This window comes from Amblyomma maculatum, chromosome 1 (genome assembly GCF_055883805.1).
Source record: "Amblyomma maculatum isolate TAMU_Amacu chromosome 1, ASM5588380v1, whole genome shotgun sequence".
NCBI classification, from domain to species: Eukaryota; Metazoa; Arthropoda; class Arachnida; order Ixodida; family Ixodidae; genus Amblyomma; species Amblyomma maculatum.
In genome coordinates this window covers 146,748,769-146,769,004 of record NC_139344.1, presented here as the reverse complement: position 1 = coordinate 146,769,004, position 20,236 = coordinate 146,748,769, and the positions used below count along the sequence as shown (strand labels likewise).

Here is a 20,236-nt window from a genome sequence, read left to right as displayed (position 1 = left end):
CATATCCAAAAGAGGCATTGCTACCCTTTTTCTTGAGTCCGCACTCATGAAGTCATGCGAGCACAAAATGAGTGAAAGCTTCGAGAACCAAATGTATTGATTGGAAGCGGCGGGCTACCCCTGTGCGATCCGGACGGCAGTAAGCGAATCCCTGCTTCAGAAGCTGAAGGGAAAAGCGCGCAGAAGGGCTCCAAACAATGGTACAAGACCGGTCGTGGTACCTTACATGCACAAGGTCGCGCACAACGTGAAGAAAGTGGCCGGCAGGTACTCAGTACCCATGGTTTTCTCGGCACCAAAGAAGCTAGGCCAGCTGTGCATACGCACCGCAAAGCAGAAAGAAAGGAAAGGTGGCTGTACCAAAAAACATACGAAACCCTTTGTCAAATGCGCGACAGGTGTAGTTTACACCATACCACTGACTTGTGGAAAGGCCTACATAGGCCAGACTGGGCGCTGCATAAATGAACGTGCAGGGGAGCATGAACGTTCATTAGGCGATAAACATATTAGCACAAATTTGTCTGAGCATTGCAGAACCTGCAAATGTCAGCCACGGCTTCATGAGATAGATTCTTGGCAGGGGTAGTAGTGCCAATGCACGTGAGATTTTGGAAGCGTTTTTTATAAAGAACGATAGTAACTGCGTTAGTGACGCGTCAGTCGTCCTGTACAGAAATGAATTAGCCTTTTTGAAAACGGCATTTAGGGTATGAAAATTAGGCACGTGTGACATGACCTCTTGGGCCGCACGCTGCACGCATGAGTTGATTTTCAATCGCGAGGCCCAAGGTCAACTGATTGTTACTTGCTTTGACGACCTGTCTTAGATGATAAAGTAATCAGTTTTATTTTACATTGTCTAACGTTTTAGATTTTGACTGCCTTGCTTCGCATAGATGACACGGCCTTTGCTACGAGTGACTGACTGCTATTGATACAGGTTGTTCGTTAACGTTTGCCCTGTTCGTTCTTGTTGTTAAGTTTTTGTTTGTTTGTTTGTTTTTGACTTCTTTTGCTTCGCATACATGACTCTGCCTTTGCTACGAGCGATTGACTGCCTTTGTTTCACATACCTGACTCTGTTTCCTTTGACTGCTTTTGCTTCGAGTACTTGATTTTGCCTTGCTACGATTGACTGACTGCGTTTGCTAAGGTTCTTATCAGTTATTTTTAGTTAACCTTGTTTTAAGGTGTCTAGTCATACGTGCCGAGCCATGTCATTCATGAATTCTGATGGCGGAGGGGTGGAAAGCGATTGAGCTATGAACGCTTGAGTGGCCGAGAGTATAAATTTGTTCCCTTTTTCCTTCAATAAAGAGTTGGTAGTTTGCGCTCGTCCCGTGCTACGTGTCCCTCTTACTTTTGTGTCGTGTTTGTTGCGCAATTTCACCATGACTACAGTAGACATTCACCAACTAGCCCGCCAACAGCTCCTGCTAGAAGGTCTTGTAGTGGCAAAAGCGGCGCCCTCCGGGTGAGGCTTTTTAGGCGGTTGCCGCGACGTGGCGCTGGCGTCGACTCCTGGAGCAGATGCCGGCCCGCCGCCGGTACGCGCAGCACGCGCGGCGCGCAGCTACGAGGGCCGATCAGACAATCGCGGTGCTTGTTGTGGCGTTATCTAATAAACATTCATCTTTTTACGCAATAAGGTAAGGACCCCGTGTCACAGAAAATCCAGCGTCGACGTTGCCGTGGGTTTAACGTGAAAATCAGCGGGAAGCAAAAAAAAAAAAAAAAAAGAAAGAAGAATAGCCTTGCAGACCCATTTAATCAAGCTCGACTACATAGATGTGATAATTTAACGTATAAAACTCTGCCGCAAACTTTTTTTGTTTTGCGCAGTGTTCAGGGTGGTGTCATACCATTTTGCTTCCCACTTAATCCATTTGCTGGACACGTTGAAGCCTAGTCTGCGATATAGATTATAATCCTGACGACATATACGTACGTACCTCCGACTGCATGCTGGGGATTGTAAATGTAGGTGTCCACCGAGAAATGAGGCAGATACGGCACCTTCCTTTCCCCAAAACCCAACATTAACAAAAAAATAAAAAATTTGCGGATTGAAGGCGGTGTTAAGGCGCTACCAAGCAAATAAAAAATAAAAATAAAAAATAAAAGCGCTTGAGCAAGCGTCTCCTAAGCTTTCTCTCTTGCTTTTTCCCCGCCTGGCTGGCAATGGAGGTGCATAAAACCGAATGGGTCCTTGCTTCCTATTCTTTTTAAGTTAATCGGTTGGCTGCAGTAGGTATATAGTTTTATCTTACTGAACTTTTTTCAAGATCGGTGGCTACGTGAAATATACACGACTTTCCGACACTCGTTAAAATAAACAATAGAGGTCTTCACAATTATTATTGCGTGTATTTAACTGGTATAATTATGTTGTGCGCTAACATAAATCTACAAGCGTACCGAAACTTGACTGTGGCGTAATAAGGGGAACAATACCAATATATAATATGGTTACATATGACACAACTACACAAACAATTATCGCTGCTTTGAGATACGACAATGAAGTAAAACTGCAGAACTTGGAGGGTGAGAGAGAGGGATATAAACTATTTCTTCAAAAAAACAAAAACAAAAAAACAAACAAAAAAACAGGTAATTGTCTAGATCAAAGCTCTGGGCATGTTTGATCAACTTGTGCAAGCCTGAAACGCGTTCAGTGACACGATCGACGATGTTGCTGATTTCTGTGCAATGGAAAGAAGCGCACGCACAGCTACGGATCAATTCTGACGTAATGGCACTTCGCTCAATTTTCTGAGCACACACGCGGGAAATATGAAAACAGAAAACCCACTGAAAATATATTTTCGCGAACATTTATTGCAGCAGCAATGAGTTATATAATCCAAATCTTGTTCCTTATAAAAATGCACGCATGTAAAATAGCCAGACAGAGGTAGATTATATTTTTTATCTTGACGAGTGAGAACATACATGACAACCGTAAGTAAGCATCGCAAATTTTGAAAACAATTGGTACTGGTGCAATTTTGGCTCCTTCGGAGGGAGTCACTAGTAATTCGAGCTTGGATGGAGAGGGAATAAAGAGGGGAATTGAAAGAGAAAGCGGGTGGCGCACAGTTTTAAGGGGGAAATATTTAAAAGTGGCTTTCTGCTCAAATCATGGCACATACTAGAAAAAGGGAAGTGATAAATACGCTCTGCCAACGTCCTCATCATTATGTGACGTAAAACAGCTCACAATAAAACGAAGCTTTGGCACTTGCAACGTATTTAATATTTTTTGTGAGACCAAATTGTCATATCATTTTGCCATCGATCTGGGAACATCTGAACAGTCCCGACGAGCTGGAATCGAGATCTTAGAAGAGTAAATACTTGTAAATTATATTTCTGAAAATTAATGTCCTTTAAATACACTTTCACAGAAAGTAAATGACAAACTGGGCAGAATATGACTTATTTCCCTGCACAAATGAAAGAAAATTTCTCTCACTCTTTTTCTCTCTCTCTCTCTATATATATATATGGGAACTTCTAGGTTGGTCTTTTGGACGGGGACATACAACCTATATCGCACGAGATGCGAGCATATCCACAATTCGCTAAGTCGATGCCTTAAAAAATCGGGGAGACTTGGCGCGAGTGCAGAATAAGTTACAGCCTTTGTGCGGCGAAACCGAATTGTTATTTTTCTCCGCCTTGAGATTCATAAAACATGTTAATGATTCTTGCTAAAACACTGCGAAATTTTTGAAACGAGAAAGAATGTCAATATTCAGACCAGCACTGACGACAAGATAAAACATTATTGCCTTTTTTTTTAAATTCATGCAGTCTTTCCATTCGAGCGCGGGAGGCCTCATATTCTTGTTACACACTACTAAGGGGGGGGGGGGGGGGGGGGGGGGGTCTAAGAACTCCGAGCCCTGACAATTAGATTTAAGCCCTGACAGGTATAGGCAAACATCCCGTAATTAACGTATTAAATGTATAAGTCTGGTGCGATCGGACTACGTTTAGCGACTACGCATAGTTGTATGTACAGCGGTACAAACTTATCACATAAAATGCCATCCTCTCAGTACTCTTCTGATTCCGAGTGATCAGAGCACTCTCCTGCTTTTTTCTTGTTTTCTATCACAGGAAGCGCTAACGTGAACGAATAAAAAAGGGGAACGCGCCTATGAGCCCAGTATTTCACAGAAATACACGATGTGAAGTAATCTATAGTCTGTTTCAGCGACGGGAAAATAGTGCAGGACGAGCAGACAAAAGACCGTTGGTCGCACGTACGAGCTTTGATTTTCAACTCAATATTTATTTCAAAGTAGTGAAGTACCAGAAATGGAGAAAGCTAGCCTGTGAGGCCTCCTTTGGAGGTCATCTATGCTTTGTTCTTGAGCTGTATTCGACAGTAGGAATGAAAAAATTAAGGCAAAGTACGAAATGAAAGCGCGTATAAAAAACAAAACGCTCTGTTTTGCAGTTTCCTTGCCCCGGGTGGTTTTTCACCCTTCATAAGTTTCAGCGAGGTACCCTAACCTTTGGCGATAGCAATGCTTCCGTGCGGTGTCCAGTTCAGGCTGCATCCATGTTTAAGCAACAGCGCAAAAGGACAGAGACGAGGGGAAGGAGGTACACAATGACAGCGCTGAAAAGGACAGACCTCCTTCCCCACGTGTCTGTCCTTTTGCGCTGTTGCTTAAAGATGGATGATCACCAACTAGCCCAAGCCTCCGTTCTTCTTCAGGCTGCATGTTCGCGGTTTCTTTTCTGTGCAATAGTGCCACATGTTTGAGGGAATCTCCCCATGTTCCCCTATGCATATCCTTAACTATTTTTTTTTTCACCCCAACATGACTACCAGCCAAATTTGTCGCTTTTTTTCCAACGGCCGCGCTAAAACACCTGCGATGCGCCTCCCTCCTACGCCGAGCAGCAAACCAGACGGCCAACTTTTCTCCTCCGGTATTCGACAGCAGCGCCGCGCGCGGCCAACCGCTTTTTTTTTTTTTTTTGCCTCAGTGCCTCCCAGCGAAACGCGCCCCGCTCTTGCCACTACAAAGCCTTCTAGAACACCGTACCCAGACCAACAATCTTCTGCTTTCACAATGTCGTTATTGAATGTAGTGAATAAATAAACCGTTCGCAGTTAGTACTGCTTCACTTGACGATATTTTGAAGTAATACTTACATTCCCACAATAGAATTTTCGAAACTCTTCTGACAGGTCCTGCCTTAGATGTACGAAACCGTGGCGGACAATGGAAGTTGAAAATGTTAAATGCGTTCTTTCTTTAACATGTACCAGTTACCGTGATCAGAGACGTGACTGTGCCGGATTGCGACAAGATCTTCAGCTTCAAGGCTGGTCCTGGATTTCTCCCACCGAACCATCCAGGAGTTCCGTCCAGAAGTCAACCACCCACGCACCATAGCTTTTAGACGCGGGATCCAGGGCTCCTTTCTGACATCTGATGGCGTACGCTACACCCATCAAAGGTTCATTGCTTTCTATTGGAAGCACCTGAGGGTAGCACCGTTGATGACGTCATCGATGTTCTCGAAGCAGTAACCGACCCAGTCGGTATCATGTTCCTCTAGCATACAAGACAGTAAAGTTCGGCGTTGCGGCTGCCTCGGACAGCGCAGCATTGAAGCTCTATGCTAGGGGCGCCATTCTTATCAATTCTCTCGATCTCCGTAGTGTGCGTCGGCCCCGAAATCTTTCATGAGTAAGTTTTCCGAGTGCCACTGGGGGTGGCTGATGCGACATTTGCCGCTGCCTCATTAGCGTACGGCAACGTACAGTTACATGAACCTGCATTCGAGGGCCGCCCAGGAATCGGCACAGGTATTCGCCACTTGAGTGGCAAAAATTGAAATGAAGAAGTCCAATCCCAACTTCCTCTCGGGGCAAAGCTACACGGTCATGTGTGATCATTGAGGCATGCAGAAGATGTGCTGAAAGTGCCGCTACTCGAGGTGCTGTGTGTTAATGCATGCAACAGAGGGATGTGAGGCTCCGCGCCGCAGGTGCGCTGAAAACCACGCTACCGTCAACTGTGTGTGACCATGGTCTTTGGCAGCAGCGGCAGCTGAACAACATATTACGGGTTTACCGACATCGGAGTGGCCAACAGACACCCCAGGCTGCGACTCGGAAGCAGCTTCTGACACGGACGGATAACTATCGATGAGAAGATTGATAACGAAGCCGTCGTCAAAAGCAAGAGCACCATCGAATCAACAAACAATTTCTCTGCTTTACGAAGCACCACATCCGAAGAGCCAAGCGGAGAGGGCACGGCCCGGGGCAGACCGCTACTGACCGGCACTGTTTCTCCATGCAGCTAAATCACGACCAGCCTCCGCGCTAGTAGCACTCCTGACTTCACCGAGCTTCGTCGAAGTGCGTCGCAGTGCGTCGCAGTGCGTCGCAATTTCGACCACCTGGGGTTCTTTAACGTGCTCTGACGTCGCACAGCACACGGCCTATTGAACAATGGAAAATCGATATGACATTAGTACATGATCCTTGTAGTGTAGCTACATTATATGAGGTTCTTGCAGAAACGTGCTGTCGTCCAGAACAACCACGTAATTGGAGCACTAGTGTCCCAACTGCATTTAACATTGCTTGAGGAGCTCATTAAAGCAGGACGGGATATAGGTCACGTTTAATTGCCGAAATCAACGACACTCTTCGAAGGGCGCGTATTGTACGACATGGTGGATTCCTCACACTTGCTAAGCAAGATTGCTTAAGCCAACTGCGAGCGAGTAATGAACTTTCGCCTCTTCTTATTTCTAAAGCAGCGATGCAGACTTATGCCAATGGTATACCGGTTAGAAACACCTCTGTACTTCGCAGCGTTCGCTCCGGCTCAGTGGACGCTCGAGCACCGATCCTGTTTGTATAACTACCGGATGGAATGCAGTCTGATCGCGCCAAAGCCATCGAGGCTGTCTCGAGCGCTCATCTCATGCACTTTCTTTCATCTAAAAGCACGGGCATAGAGAACCAGAACGCAGCTATAGGCGATTTCTGCTCAGGCATTGCATGCATACCTGTGGACCACCGCGGCACTCTGTGTAGTCCTGTAACCCTGGAAGGACTCCACCATGTACTTCACGGAATTAATGCCTCCCTGCTCCCTGTCCTGACTGGCTACCACTTCTCGAGTGTTTGATGGAAACCCGTCTGGCGGGGCGGCAACATCGTAGCAAACCAACATTCGCCAAAATATTAAATAGAAAAAAGGAAAAAAATTGATGTTTCGGGGCCGCTACGGGTCCCTTGTTCACAATGAAAGCGAATGGATAAAGCAAATGGCTTATGTACGTGTCAGGTGGTGGAATAAGCGTGCGTAAGTTTTGGGAAGATTGCTCCGCATCCGGTTTAAAACATGTGTCGTCGTTTGATAATGCAGTGACTCAAGAAAAAGCCGCGACGACAGATTCTTCTCCGTTGCGATGACTGAGGCGTTGTCCCAATCGATGCTATGCTTCGCAGTGTCGTAATGTTTCGCCAAGGCACTTCCTTTCGTGCGGCTATTGTCGGCTTCATTATGATGCTGTTTCAAGCGTCTGATAAAATTACCTGATTCGCCGATATATGCAGCTCCGCAACCATTACACGGAATCTTGTAAACAGCTCCTAGATATTGGTTGGGTTCGACCGGGTCCTTTACTTTCAAAGTTAATGCTTTAGTTTGCCTGATGGCAAGTTGGAAATATGGACGCGGTATTCCCTAATAATCTGGCTATTGCCTCGCTGACTCCTGGAGCGTGCGGTATACTTGCCCACTTGCTTTTTGTCAGTGACCTTTTCATCCTAGTTTGGACATGAGCAGTGTTTTTCGGCTGTATTGAGCATCAGCTGCGTGTACAAGTTGACTGAAAGGTCCTTCGTAACGATCTGCAGTTCATGGCCGAGCTTTTTGGGGCTGGAGCACAGACGGAAAACAAGGTTGTAAAGTGAGTACGCACTTATGCCTGACAGAGTGCGCGGAACGAAAGCTGAGATACCAACCAGTGCGTGTGGACTTTCGGTACAACGAAGTTGCCATCCCGTTCGGTGTCCTTTGGATCAGCAGGTCCAAGAAGGGTGCCATTGCTTTCTTCTTCCATTATGAATTATGAATTGTATGATCGGTTGGAAGGAGTTTAGGTGGTCGAGGAATCGGCTTGGATTCTGTCGGCGAATCAGACAAAAACAATCATCGACATAAGGGAGGAACAGTTTTGGGGGTGGATTAAATGACCTCAGAGCTCGTGCTTCGATGGATTCTGCAGCAATGTTCTCATACACCACCGAGACGGATGCACCCATCACTGTACCCAAAAGTTGCTGGTAGTGTTGCTGTCGAAAACCGATATATGTTTTGAGCTCATTAAGCCACCTAAGCCATACATACGCCATTTCCTCCATCCATCCGCTTTCATTGTGAACGAGGGACCCGTACGGACCATGAAATGCCAATAGTTTTCCCTTTTCTTTTTATTATGTTGGCGAGCGTTCGTTTTTCTAGTAGGCTAAGACTTGTATTCTACGAAACCTGAAATGCACGTTCACCTCTTTTTAATGCCCAATGGGCTTCTTAATGACGACATTCAGCCAGAAGCGTTTCGTGAGTCTCCTCCTGAAAAGCGGTGGCATACCGTCTGACTCGAAGACACGAAGGCCCATTTTCTTACTGAATTCTGACTGCAATATACTAGCCGCTATACTTTCGTCCGGCATAACAGCGTTTCTTTCTGGACTGATAAGCAATGCAGACATGGCGCTTGCCAGGACGTACAATATTTTCTTCCTTAGCCTTAACCCATGACGTTTTCGCACTTGCTACATGCATACAGGATTCGGGTGCTTTTGTTTCTCTTGACCAAGAAAAAGCTTTGATCGGGTGGAACAAGACTCTTTGACGTTATAAACTGTTTAGGTTTCCCCATGCACCATGCACCTGATTAATGTCCTAAGACTGATGTACACGTACCTAGAAGCTAAGCTTGTAAATAACATCTAACCAACCAACCAGCCCCGTCCCCGTGAGCCGTGGCATAAGGCGAGGATGCCCACTGTCCTCAATCCTCTTTGGCCTCTGCGTAGAATCCTTGTTGCAAAGGATGCAGTATTGGAAGTCTATACCTAGTTTCCCTCTCCCAGGCCAGGGAGAGGTTAGAGCAGCGGCGTATGCGGATGATATATATGTTTTTTCATTGGGAACATCGACAGTTATAGATCTTTCGTGCTGCTTTTTCACACCTACAACTAACTGCCTGTCTGGCGCGCGTCTCAATCCAATAAAAGCCAAGCATTACGCTTCTAATCTTTTAGAGATGATGTCTCCTATGGTGTATGATAGGTAAACGGAATGCAAGTCCTGGGTGTCACGTTTCTCGCGTCAGGTAAAGTAACCGGCCGCGACACCTGGACTGAGATAAAACGCAACGCTTTTAAAAAGCGTATTGATGTCACTTACTTACTTTTCTCCGAACAAGCATAACTTATTCAAAACAGTATCATAGCGTCTCTTCTCTATGTCACCAAAGATGAACACCCTACCCCTGTCATGTCATGTGGTCTCGTGATGTCACAAAACCTGCCGACCAGTAAGGGCCCGCCATGTCACCTGCCAATTGCCACCAGCCAGATTTTGAAAATTTTCTCTCAAAACGCTGAGCACGCCGACAACGTTTACACTAAATGTCTGGAGAATGGGACCTTTAATGCTACAGCGTTAATATTTCAACGTATTATTTCAAGAACATAAACACAGGACAGCGTTAAGAGCCCCGTTCTCGAGAAAATCTGCTGTCGACTTTGTGGATGAAAACTCGCAGGCACGCCTCTGGCAGTGGTAGTTGACAGAGGACATGGCTGGCACTGATTGGTCTGAAGTTGTGTGACGTCACGAGATAATGTCACATGACCGCGTTCGCAGGAGCTGTCAATTCAGGCAGCTCCTTTGATGTGAGAGAGTGAGATGGATACCGGAACCCTTGGATTCTGAGTCAGACACGGATCACATGCACGTACAGGTACTACATTGCATGGTAGGTTTTAATCAGGGCACAAGATGATAGAGGCACAAATTGAGGGATCAGTGAATAACCGAGTAGCAAAGTGCGTGCACGACAGCGGTATTCCACAAGAGGAAACGCAGTTGGGATCCATTAAAGCTTTTGCGTCATATACTCAAGGGCGGATCTTAGGAGTGCCTTAATTTTTTTATTGAAAATGGTCTAAGCATGATATATAGCAAAACCTTGCTTTTGTATGATTCCAAATCTTCGGTGCTTTACTATAGGCCAAACTCATTGTACTCGTCGTGTTGTAAAGAGTTTGAGCACATACCCTATATGAAAAATGGAGGGGCCATTTAAGCTACGCCTTAAGGCTATGGAACGACAACGTTAATGGCTCCCTTCAACGGCTTCCTCTTCACAAGCAGTCACGGTTACTTGTGCACAATACCACATTAATAGGCTTCAGCCAAGCCAACACTACACACTCAAAACCTCCGCCTCCCACGGTTCACCCCTTCCAACTCAATGTGCCTGCGTAGACAAGACCGGCAGCATGTTTGGCAGGTGACCCGAATATTGTGGGTTCTAACCGCTGCTGAGACATTGCAGTTTTTTTTTTTTACTTAAAAGCGATTGCGTTACGAAGTACGCGTTTGAAACATGTCTTGACCTTCAGTTCCCATTATAAGTCCTCTTTTCAACTATTTTCCTCCTAAGATCCACGCGTGATGCGGGTTTCCTAAGACAACAAAGCCGCTGCCTGGGCTGAACGAAGCCGGGTTTTCGCGCTCAACGGAAACCATAATGTTGCCGCTTTAGGCACTTGAAAACAGTTTCCAAACAAGCATGGGTTCAGCAAAGGCACATGCCCTGCACCACGTAGCTGCACCACCATCAGCTTGCGGATACTCCTGAAAGGAGACTTAGGACTGATACAGTTTTTCTCGACTACCGCAAAACATTTGATTCTGTCTCACGTGAACTATAAGAACGCAAAGTAAGCATTCTAACTTCGATAACGAAGTCATCAATGAAGGCTACCTAGGCGACAGAATACCGTGCGAAGTAATCGTACGTAGAAATTCTACTTCTGTTGAAGTCACATCGGCTGTGCTGGCTCGGTGCAAGGGCAGCTACTCTTTTTAAATCATATAAATGATATCGTTTCAAGCATTTCTTTACAAGTGAGATTGTTCGCATACGACTTCCTTGAGTACAGAATGTGTATATATATATATATATATATATATATATATATATATATATATATATATATATATATATATATATATATATATATATATATATATGAATGAAAGAAGCCAACAGTCGGCGAGGCCAAGGAAAGCGTTAGGGATGGTATCTTTATGTCATTTTTTTTAATGTTTACTTCGATAACCACAGAAATTAGTAATGTAATCTGTTTAGGGGAAAGATAATTAGACACAAAGTAGAAGAAAAAACAACGTGCCGATGGTGGGATACGAACCCACGACCTCCGAATAACGCGTCCGGTGCTCTACCAACTGAGCTACATCGGCCGCTGTCCCCCCTGCTACTTTTTTGGGTATTTATGTTGTCTGTATACGAACCTTGAGAGTGTTCACCAGCGCCACCCTCAGCCATAGCGGCGGACGTGGGACGTCCTTTGTTACCGCCAGCGTCACGTAGAACGTGATCAAGAGCGAGGGCGAAAGCTGTGCTAGAACCCTCTTACGCTACCTAAGGCTTCAAGGCTGCCAGAACCGAGACCCCCGTAAGCTACAAGCAGATAAATCAAGGGGAAATGAGGGTGCTCGTTATAATACATGAATGAAAGAAGCCAACAGTCGGCGAGGCCAAGGAAAGCGTTAGGGATGGTATCTTTATGTCATTTTTTTTAATGTTTACTTCGATAACCACAGAAATTAGTAATGTAATCTGTTTAGGGGAAAGATAATTAGACACAAAGTAGAAGAAAAAACAACGTATATATATATATATATATATATATATATATATATATATATACTAATTAGTATTGATAAATAAATGAATAATCTCTCCATTGAGTTAAAGCGCTCAAATGCTTCTTTACAAACCAGGTCGCATTGCACAACCGGTGCCACTTGAATTCTGAAAGTCCTCCTTCGGTCCAGTTATCAGTTTTATCCCGCGGATAATTTGGCAGGCTAGGTATTCAGCTAAGTATCTCTTATGGAGAAAAAGGCGCAATGCTACCTCTAAGACCATGGGTTAGCACAGGCTTTACACCAGCGCCTATTTTAAACCTATGATGAATATTCCGTACGTACTGCATATCAACAGTACAACACGTGAGCTGACTGCATGAAGTCGGAGCGTACAACAGAGGGCGCAAGCGTACTGAGCCCATCTCCACAACAAGTGGCAGAAAAGCGCAATAGCTGATGGCGCTTACTTCGATAGACAAAACAAGCAGCTTTGGACAAAGATGCATTCTATTCTGACTTAGTGTCGTTAAATAGCCACTGATCTGAAACATCGGTTTCATTAGTCGCGCTCAGCTATCGAGGACATAGACAACGGTCCCGCTCGTTTCTCTTTGCCTTGTAGGCACCGGGGTAACACGATCACTGCTAATTATTCATCCAGGCGCTCTTCCTTTCGTCTCTCTCAGCGGCGGAAGTAAGTGTGTCATTAGGTCGACATAAAATTTCCATTTCTGTTTTCTTCTTTTCCCATCGTGAGTGTTTCATCAACGCGTCGCTGCCGCCGCAGTAGATGGTCGCCCTCCGTATGAGAGTGAAGAAGAAACAGCGGACTTACGAAGAGGCGCACTCTCGCTAATTTCGCAAAGTGCCCTCATTAAGAGCCGGCTTATAAACGAACGAGACCTCCTAATGCGCTCGCGCTCCACGCGAGAGCATCGGCGGGGCCAAATACAGCCGAAACATTCGACGGCGCCCGGCCGAAGCTCGTTGCGCCGCGGCCCCGTTGAAAGCGCGTTTCGTTTCTTCGGCTAATCATCAACTACGCTGCAGTACTCAGCCTCACTTGTCCGCGATTTGCCGACCAACGAGGCAAGGGCGCAGGAAGGGAGGGGGGCACTTCGAGCGTGAGGCGAGCGTTATGCTGAAAAGCCGACTCATTGCGCTCGGCGATGGATGAACCTCTGCGCACGGCGGGCGGACCTGGAAGCGGCGAGTGCAGCGTGTGTGTTATGCGGAAAAGCCGAAAGCACCGGACGGAGGAGAACGAACCCGATGAAAGAGCGTGCGAGCAGCGTCGTTAACTGCCGAGGGTATAAGGCGCGCGGCCCGAGGGGGCAGGAAGCCTGGAGAATTAATGAGTTTAATTGAGTTCGTCGGCAAATGGATGGCTTGGATTTTAATTTTAATTCGTTTTCGGTCCTCGATGAATGTTTTGTGTGTGTTTAGACGTGATCGCCGAAACGTGTCTATGGAAAACACTCGGCGCTGCTACGGGGCACTTTGATGAGAAGAGCCGTTTTCGAGAGCAAGGAAGGAGAGGGCAGGAATCTCCAGGAACTTGCGGGGATCGTTTTAATTATGCACTCAGTTCGCATGAAATGTTAAAACGTAATTAGCGACTCTGAATTTCTCGTGGACTCCACCGGTCGAAGAGGCACCGGGGCCCAACGTGACATCGGAGATATAATTCCCCGAAGCCCGGTGCTGGAACTCTCCGACAGGGCCATATCTGTAGACGAAGGAGGAAAGTACGAAAGACTCCTCTGAGAATTTTCGTAATTTTACTGAATGACAAATCTTGACAACGGATGGATTAAGTTTTTTCTTCATCCGTTTCTTTCGAATCCTGGAAGGCTGCTAAAATCTGGCTAGCTTCGTGCTGAAGGGAGTTCCGGTTACAGTCAATAAACACTAAAAAATAATCCACGAACCTAAAACTATTGCAAACCATTAAACCCTCAAGGTAAATAACGCGGGAGGTCTCTGTGATGGTAGCATAAAAACAGACAACTAAGCACCAATGATATACAGGAACCAATGCACACACCTTATTTTTGTAGGAAGGACTCGTTATTCCACGCTATAAAGGTATTTCTCAGATAAAACTGTAAAAGTTCCAGAAAGCCGCTGCATGAAACCCCGGAATGATTCTGGCAGGGGACGACACCGAAGTGATCGATGCTGTCTTGAACATATTCAAGCAGCGAGGCATGCGGGAGTGAGTAATACGAGTCTTTGACATCGATTGAGAAAGCCGAAAGGCTCTTGTCGGGATGGGATGATACAAAGTCTAACAGTTATTCTGAGTTTTCAACTATAAAAGGGTCGTCAATGCTGAGCAGGTTCAGCTTTTTTTTTTTTTTTTTTGCAGAAACAAGGCCATGCTCTTCTGCCACACCTCATTTCCTGAAATAATCATCCTTAACGGCTCGTCAATCTTGTGCGTTCTCGCACTGAAAAATACTTACAGGTTGTTCCTTGAATTATTTTGAGTGTCCTTGGTCAGCTTGTCTAGACTAAGCCTAGTGCACAATTTTTTCGCTTCGGTCTTCCGTCCACAGAGCGAGATCTCACCGTGGGAATTGTAGGTTGCAGAGATAGCCTCCAGCGCTTTGGCGTTGAAGCTGGTCTGGGAGAAGGCAGCAAAACCGCTTTCCTTATCTGCCGGTATAACACACATAGGCTCTTCCAATAAAAAGGCAGCAACGCGTTTCAGGGGAAGTTTGGAGGGGTTCGGTCTACAGCGGTTGAGGACTTCAATGCTGTCCAAAGTGCAATGGCTGGCCTCGTCCGAGTCTGGAGCCAACTTGGAAACACGACGTACCATGGACAGAAGCTCATGACCTGACTTCTTCGTTTCATAGGCGAACTTGGGGCCAAGGGCCAGGACGTTCTTGATATCTTCTGGCAAAGGCAATCCTTCAGGATTATGCAGGGTACCCTTCGCTTGTGTTCGAACAGCGACCTGCGACGTAGAGCCTTCAGTTGCTGCTGACAAATTGTCTCGGTGGCACGAGAGGCTATGAGCTGGTGTTCCCGTAGAAGGCGTACAGATTTTGACGCATCCGCGGGGTCATGTGACTGCATGGCAAGGTGACTTCTGTAAATCCGCGTTTGTCGATGACATTCCGCCCGCAAAATCTTGTATATCCTTCCGGAGTGCCCAATAGAAAGAACAAAGCCTGCGAGCACAGTGATGACGTCTAGCGGAAGAATCTTTTCGCGGATGCAGAAAGCAAGCGAGCGTGCTATGCAAGTCACTGCAGCAATGAGGGACACTGTGACACTTGGGGAACGTGAAACATTGAAAAGGGGTCCAGTTGAACTAGAAACGAAGTCCAGAAGGGTGGCGGATCGGGCTAGTTGGTGTAGGCTTGACATTTTTCGAAAACGCTAAAATAACACGAACAGAGAAGAAACAGGCAGGGACGAGTTCTACTTCCAACATGCGGCGGCTTTTTGGAACTTTTGCAGTTTATTCTGAAAAATACCTTTGGAATACGTGGAATAACGAACCCTTCCTATAAAAGAAACGTGTGTGTATTGTTTCCTGTACAGCCCCGGAGCTTAGTTATCTGTTTTTAAGCTACCATAACAGAGCCCTCCAGCGTTACCTGCAGGGTTCAAAGGTTTTTATAGATTTTAGGTTTGTGGATGATATTTAGGTGCTTATTGACTATGACCGAAACTCGCTTCAGCACGAAGCTAGCCAGATTTTAGCAGCCTTCCAGAAAAATCTCAGGCCACTAAAACTAACCCATGAACTACCATCTGATGTGGAAATGCGCTTTCTTCACATTAACTTTTCACTCACCAACAACCACATTTGATGGAGCTTCGATCCTCGTGGCAATAAGCTCCTCTTATCTTTTTGCTCCGTCCACTCTAAGCTGGTAAAGCGTGGAGTCATTGCACTTTGCTTTCGAAAAGTCTTGACAAAATCTTGCCACCATCGCATGCCCAGTAGTTTCCAGCAACAAGTGAACCGGTTATCTGCCGCGGGCTACCCTGTTCCACTTCAGATCTCGCTAGCTGAACGCATCTTTAGGAACCTTCCCGCTCGTGAAGAAAACGCACCGAAACCTAGGGAAAAGAAAAAGGTTGCTGTGCTCCCCTACGTGCACAGTGTTTCCCACAACTTAAAAAAGATAGCGCAGAAAGCGCCCCTCATATAAGCTAAACAAGCTTTGCAAGCTGACGAAGCCCTACCCTTCATTCGAACAAGCATGTAGCATTAAACACCAAACAGCGTACATGGACTGTGTAGATTGCGTTGTCTATTGCATCCCTCTATCTTGTGGCAAAAAGTATGTTGTGCAAACAGGCTGTTGTCGCAATGCCCGACTACGCCAGCACAACAATAACGTTAGGAATTCTTACTGAAACAACCTAGCCATTTACTGCAGTAAGTGTCGTAATTGTTCTCCATCGTTAAATCAGTGCCATATAATTGGGCGTAGTCGGAATCAACTCACCCGAGAGATTATAGAAGCCCAGAAAATAGCATCGCTGGGAAGCACCGGTGTTAGCGCACCTTCTATGTCGAAAAAAGAACTTGCATTCCTCAGTGTATCGACGTAATCTCGCACATGTCGTCTGGTTTCTGTCAGTCCCGGCAGCTACAATTTGTTATCGCTCACGTGCAGACGTCCGCCGTTGTCATCGAGGCGATTGTAGACGGTATTACGAAATAAACCGTCGGAAGTAGCGCTCGTCCCTGTCTGTTTCTTCTAAGTTCGTGTTGTTTTAGCGATTTCGAAAAGCTGTAGTTAACCAACAGTTTGCCCAGGTAACTAGTTCAGACTCATTCATAAACCTTTTTACATTGTGCAGCTTGATTGAGCCCGCATGCATTTTAAACCAAGCCCAGGATTCTTGGACAGCTTTTAATTTTGAAACAATGATAAAAGATACTGCTATGCACGTGTTGACAGCAATGGTTTAAGCTATCGATGCACGTCAAAAATTTGCTCCTAAATGTTTTTCCTGCTATCGCAGCGAGTAGTTAAAACTGCCATAAAAACCAATGGGCTGCCTTTTGGAAAATAATTTTGAGGCAACTGTAGAATGCTGTAAAATCTCTTTATGGACATAATGATAGAAATGGTCAATAAACGCCCGACTTGTACCAAATTTCGCTTCTGAATTTCTTACTGCGCTCCCCAAAATTCTCAGAATGTCATTAAAAGCGAGCGGACGTTTCCCTTTTTTTTTTTTTTTAATTTAACAGGAAAAACTAGAATTTTGCCGAAGAAGCATTTGCGGAATATTAATCGTTTCCGGGAGATTAAACATTTTGGAAAAAAACTTACATTTAGGAAATCTTTCTTAGAAGATATCCAAATTTCTGCGTATATTTGCCGCGCATGCGCAGTAAGCTGCCTCTTTGAAATTCGTCAATGGACGTGCTACGGCCACAGCCCAGTGAAATTATGGATATTCTCCGAAAAGGAAGCTTAAAAAGGCGCCGTATACATCTGGGTGAGACAGTAAAGTCAAATGAGTACAATTTAGGTTGGAGCCATTTATTAGAGAAGGCTGCGCGCATAAAAATTGCCAAGCTAGCGCAACAGTTTTCCACATACTACCTGTGAAGTTAGCTTGGATGAATGTTTCAGCAGATTTATCAACTACATGATCGTTGGAATTTCTGCTATGTGGCGGCCTACGGAAAATTTGAGACGTCACTCGGTTACTGTGTTCGAAGCTATCTTGCTGTTAAAGCATGCTTTCCTCATAGAAAAGTCCTGACAGAAATCTGTCCACCTGCTCAGCAAACACACAGCAGCTTTTGATTGCTCGATTTCAACTGTTAGTTTTGGGTTTGAACCTCTTAGGGGGGGGGGGGGGGTAATGACGTGCCTGACAGGTGTTTATGTAAAGCCTTCTCTTATGACGGAACTGAGAAAGTTCTCATTACGAAAAAAAATTAATGCAAAGTTAAAAGCTGTTCCATGGCAATATGGTCCCCACCTTGAAAACTAGGTGTTACCACAAAGCTGAATGGCAAATGGCACGCTATTATAACCCGATCACTTGAGTTCAGCTTTATTGGTATACTGTTCAAACACCAGCGCGGATTTCCAAGACGGGTCTGGCGTTACTGCATTTATGCTCTTTGTGCAAGGTCTTCCTTGTTCTCAGAGCTAAAGTATTAGTGGCCTAGAACTTAACTCCGGGGAATGTGTCCTGCCCACGCCTCTGAACATGGCAGAGGAGCTACATGGACGTATGGAGATATTGTCTTTCTTTCGGGAAACGGTCTGTTACGGGATGAGGCCTCCACTCAGATTACAATCTCTGATCTAGACTCGAATGACAACGCTAACGGTTAGCAAAGTTCCTAGCGTCATATAAATGCTGTGGAGCAGCCGCTTAAGGATACAGAGCTGTGCCATCAATGGTGTCATATATGCTTAACATTCAACCGAAGTTTTGCTTCTCTAGAGTGACCGCAGTCAGTTTACTTACTAAGTTGCTTTAGACATAACCCGAAGTCAGCAACAACCTCAGCGTTGTTGTTCACCTTGAATGCTGACCTTGAATGCAGGTACATGCACAGAGTCGTCCCCTCATGGTTTGAACACACAAATAGGTGATTGCTCTCTTCGAATGACTGCTGCGCCTGACGCAGCCGCATGTCACAGCAAAGTAGCTCAGATACAAACATACCCGGAGGTGGTGCTTCGCATGGGCTGCCGCTCTGCTTCGAAGGGTAGTCGGGGGTCGGACGCACTGACTCTCTGAAGAAAGCGGCCACGTGGTCTCGTGTCCTCCCTAGAAGTGGACGACATTGTACATCTCAGAGTGAAAACTTCCATATCAAGCTCTTATATGACGGGAAAAGGAGCATTAAGGATATCACGCGTTATCAGTTCGGTAGAAGCAAATGGATAATAAATCCGCTGTGTTTGGAGGCGTGGCGATAATCCCACATTCGTCAATCTATTTCATGGCTTTCATTGGTTAAAAACCGGGCTTCCAGATAATTAATGAGTAAACACAACCACGGAAATGTGTAGCTGCTGGTAAAATAACTCAAATCTTGAGTGTTACGCATTTTTCCTACACGCATCTGACGCAACCACGAATGAGGAAAAGGCGATCCACATTAGGCTATTTCCTCTTCAACTGGGGAAGCGAAATTTATCTTCATTTCTCATATGATTTCGTTGCTAAACTCGGCGGTATAAGAGCTCTGCAACCTGGCACGTAACATGATAGTCGTCAAAAGAAAAACTTGTGCAAGTGGCTCTCCCGTGTGGCCTTTCCCGCTTAGCTGTCAGAACCTGATCTCACATGATGGAAATTGTGACGATAGGTGCAGTCCTTCGAAGGAGGTAGTGGCAAGGGCAGTTCGAACGTGCATCACAGAGAATGAAAATGACCTATCGAAATGCAAAACGAACTTCAATACCTGTCGAAAGTGGCAATGTTACGGCGAGATGCAAAAAAAAAAAGGCATGATTTGAAATCTGCAAGGTACAGATATATGAAAAGAACAAACTGACGGAGGCATAGCTAGGCTATGCCCGGTTATGCAAGCGAAACCTTTGTTACACTTTGCTTATGCCCGTTTATTACTTGTTTCAGCCTGCCGCTTGGCGCTAGCTGTGTATCGTCTCTGCTTTAATCCATTAGCAAGCCGCGTGATATCCGCAGGATGGTCAGACTACGCTTGCCGCTTTCCACGCATGGCCCGCGAAGACATCTTCGGTATAGACGGACCAGCTCAATCGCTCTCTTCTTCCATCGCTCACCATCTGACCAAAGTGTAGGCTCCTGCAAAGCGAACTGCAAAGCGGCGGCTTGCGTGTCTCCTTTTTTAGAGCGCATCCCCTTTGCGCCTGTTCCTGCGTTTCGCGTCGGTGTTGTCCCTCGTAACAAGCTCCGCAGATGGGGCAGCACGCGCTCCTTCCTCCCCCACCCCCCGCCCCACACACACACACACACGTCTTCCCTGTTCTTCCGTGGCCGCGACCGCGCGTGTTCTCCGATTGCTACGCGCACTCCGGTAGCCGAAGTGCTGGTTCGCTATCAGCGGTTCTGCATCAAACCGAAACGCTGAGCCACGTTTACTTGACTCGCTAGAGGCGTCAGCGGCATCAGACAGTCACTGCTATCTTTTCGCCGCGCAACGTTATTATGGGCCCACGCGCTGCCTCCAGCAACATCCCGATACGATAATTGCTCTCTTCATTTCTCCGACCACAAAGCTTCCTTCGTGACACCCAAGAACTGTTAGTGGAGTGTTTATTGAAGGA

General features: G+C 45.9%; 1 non-coding gene across 1 annotated transcript; it reads right to left on the bottom strand.

Moving 5' to 3' along the window:
• Positions 1 to 11,488: 11,488 nt before the first annotated feature.
• TRNAT-CGU (transfer RNA threonine (anticodon CGU)) lies at positions 11,489 to 11,561 on the bottom strand. The gene has a single exon. It is a non-coding gene; the product is annotated as a tRNA-Thr (tRNA).
• Between the last annotated feature and the right edge of the window lie 8,675 nt (positions 11,562 to 20,236).